We start from the raw sequence: 3421 nt of genomic DNA on the forward strand, positions 1-3421 counted from the left end.
AATTTTGAAATTAAACCAGCCTATATTCAGATGATTCAATCTTTAGTCCAGTTTAGTGGGTTACCCAATGATAAGCCTAATGCTCATTTAGTAAATTTCCTGGAGATTTGCGATACTTTTAAATACAATGGAGTAATTGATGATGCTATTAGATTGAGACTGTTTCCATTCTCTACATGGGAGGAATTGGCTCAAAAGTTTCTCGCAAAGTTCTTTCTGCTTGCAAAGACTACAAAGTTGAGAAACGATATCACCTCATTCACACAATTTGATGGTGAGGCCTTGTATGAAGCTTGGGAGAGGTTTAAAGAACTACTACGAAGATGCCCACATCATGGGCTTCCTGATTGGCTACAAGTTCTACAATGGGCTGATTGGGTCAATTAAAACCACAATTGATGCCATTGCTGGTAGGGCATTGATGAGTAAGAATGCAGCAGATGCTTATAATTTGTTGGAAGAGATGGCTTCAAATAATTATCAATGGCCTTCAGAAAGGTCAGGTTCGAGAAAAGCTGTTGGAGCCTATGAAATTGATGCAATGAGCAACTTAGCCATGCAAGTGGCTACATTGTCCAAGAAGATTGACACAATGGGAGTTCATGCAGTTCAAAATTCAATTTATGAGATGTGTGGGGATGGCATTCAAATGATCAATGTCCATACAATTCTGAATCAGTCCAATTTGTGGGGAACTTTAACAGACAACAGAACAACCCATATTCCAATACTTATAATCCTGGTTGGAGAAACCATCCCAATTTTTCATGGAATAACAATGCAGGGCCTTCCAATCCAAAACTCAACATGCCTCTGGGATTTCAACAACAAGTTAGACCACCAATTCTTGAAAAGAAGCCTCAAGTGGAAGAACTTCTCTTACAGTATATATCCAAGAATGATGCGATAATTCAAAGCTTTGGAGCATCCTTGAGAAATCTTGAAACCCAAATGGGACGGCTTGCAAATTCCATCAACAATTGACCTCAAGGTTCTCTGCCTAGTGACACACAAATCAATCCTAATGGTAAGGAGCAATGCCAAGCAATCACTTTAAGGAGTGGAAAAGAGATTGAAGGGGTGAATGAAAAAATAGATGAACTTGAGAATGAAGTTGTTGATAGGGAAGGAATGTGTGAAAAAAAGAGTGAAGTCAAACAGAAAGAAGATGTCAAGGCTGAAAATCATGGAACTTCTCAAGTCATCCATCCTCCACCACCTTTTCCCCAAAGGCTCCAAAAGCGAAAGCTTGAAAAGCAATTTCAGAAGTTCATCAATGTCTTCAAGAAATTACACATAAATATCCCTTTGCCTGAAGCTTTGGAATAAATGCCCAGTTATGTCAAGTTTTTGAAGGACATCCTTTCTAAAAAGAGAAAGCTAAGTGAGTTTGAAACTATCTCCCTTACAGAAGAGTGTAGTGTAATTCTCCAAAACAAGCTGTCACCAAAACTCAAAGATCCAGATAGTTTCACAATCCCTTGCACTATTGGTAATTTATTTTTTGCAAAATCTTTGAGTGATTTAAGTGCAAGTATCAATTTAATGCCTTGGTCAATTTTTTAGAAACTTGGTTTGGGGGAATGCAAACCCACTTCTATAACTTTGCAACTGGCTGATCGTTCTTATGTGTACCCAAGGGGAATTACTGAAGATGTTCTTGTCAAGGTAGATAAATTTATTTGTCCAGTTGATTTTATAATTCTTGACATGGAAGAAGATAGGCAAATTCCAATCATTCTTGGGAGGCCATTCTTAGCAACTGCTAGAGATTTGATTGATGTTGAAAAATGTGAGCTCACTTTGAGAGTTCAAGACCAACAAGTAACATTTAATATTTTCAAAGCTTTAAAATTACCTGTAACATCTGAAGACTGTTTTTCTGTGAGTGTAGTGAACAATTTGACACATGATGTTTTCTTAGAAGAAAATCCCAATGATCCTCTTGAAACATGTTTAGTTGTTAACTTTGATAGGGATGATGATGAGTTTATTGAATATTCAAATTTGTTGAATGCTCACTCCAGATTTAGAACTAATCATCAATTTGAGTCTTTAGATATTTCAGCTTCTTTGGTGCCAACTTTTAAGCCTTCCATTGAGGAGCCACCTACTTTGGAACTCAAACCTCTGCCAGCACACTTGGGGTATGCCTTTATTGGAAAATCTTCCACTATTTCGGTTATTATTTTTGATGCTCTTACTAGCTTGCAAGAGGAGAAGTTATTGAGAACACTTAAAGAATTCAAGAAAGTAATAGGGTGGACCATAGCTAATATTAAGGGAATTAGCCCTTCTATTTGCATGCATAAAATTCTTCTTGAGGAATATCACAAAGCCACAATTGAACAACAAAGAAGATTGAATCCCATCATGAAGGAAGTGGTCAAGAAGGAAATCATCAAGTAGTTGGATGCCAGAATAATTTACCTTATCTCTGATAGCTCATGGGTAAGTCTAGTTCAATGTGTTCCTAAGAAAGGAGGAATGACTGTGGTGGCCAATGACAATAATGAGCTCATTCCAACAAGAACGGTGACTGGATGGAGAGTGTGCATGGACTACCGCAAGCTCAACAAAGCTACAAGAAAAGATCACTTATCTCTTCCATTCATTGATTAAATGTTAGATCGTTTGGCTGGTAAGGAATAGTATTATTTTCTAGATGGTTATTCTGGCTATAACCAAATTGCTATTGCTCCTGAAGATCAGGGAAAGACTAAATTTACATGTCCTTATGGCACTTTTGCTTTTAGAAGAATGCCATTTGGATTATGTAATGCACCTGCCACCTTTGAACGATGCATGATGGCCATATTCACTAACATGGTGGAAAAATGCTTGGAGGTATTTATGGATGATTTCTCAGTCTTTGGAAATAATTTTGATGATTGTCTTTTAAATCTTGCTAGGGTACTCAAGAGGTGTGAAAAGACAAATTTGGTGCTCAATTGGGAGAAATCTCACTTCATGGTGCAAGAATGTATTGTTCTTGGGCACAAGATCTCTAGTAATGGCATTGAGGTAGATAAAGCAAAAATTGAAGCAATTGAGAAATTACCACCTCTAATAAATGTCAAAGGTATTAGAAGTTTTCTTGGTCATGCTGGTTTTTATAGAAGATTTATTAAGGACTTTTCAAAAATTTCTAAACCACTTTGCAATTTATTGGAGAAAGATGTGCCATTTAAGTTTGATAATGAATGTCTTGTTGCTTTTGATGAATTGAAGAAAAGATTAATATCTGCGCCTATCATAATTAGTCCTGATTGGACTCTTCCTTTTGAGCTAATGTGTGATGTGAGTGATTATGTGGTGGGAGCTATTTTGGGACAAAGGAAGGATAAAATCTTCCATTCCATCTATTATGCTAGCAAGACTTTGAACAAGGCTCAGAAAAATTATACCACGACAGAAAAGG

The 3421-nt window shown here is 36.9% G+C and overlaps 1 non-coding gene across 1 annotated transcript; it reads right to left on the minus strand.

Moving 5' to 3' along the window:
- Window positions 1-234: 234 nt before the first annotated feature.
- On the minus strand, window positions 235-341 carry LOC148764068 (small nucleolar RNA R71). The gene has a single exon (XR_016024996.1). It is a non-coding gene; the product is annotated as a small nucleolar RNA R71 (small nucleolar RNA).
- Between the last annotated feature and the right edge of the window lie 3080 nt (window positions 342-3421).

Source organism: Theobroma cacao, chromosome 2, assembly GCF_053813885.1.
Source record: "Theobroma cacao isolate CCN51 chromosome 2, ASM5381388v1, whole genome shotgun sequence".
Classification (NCBI taxonomy): Eukaryota; Viridiplantae; Streptophyta; class Magnoliopsida; order Malvales; family Malvaceae; genus Theobroma; species Theobroma cacao.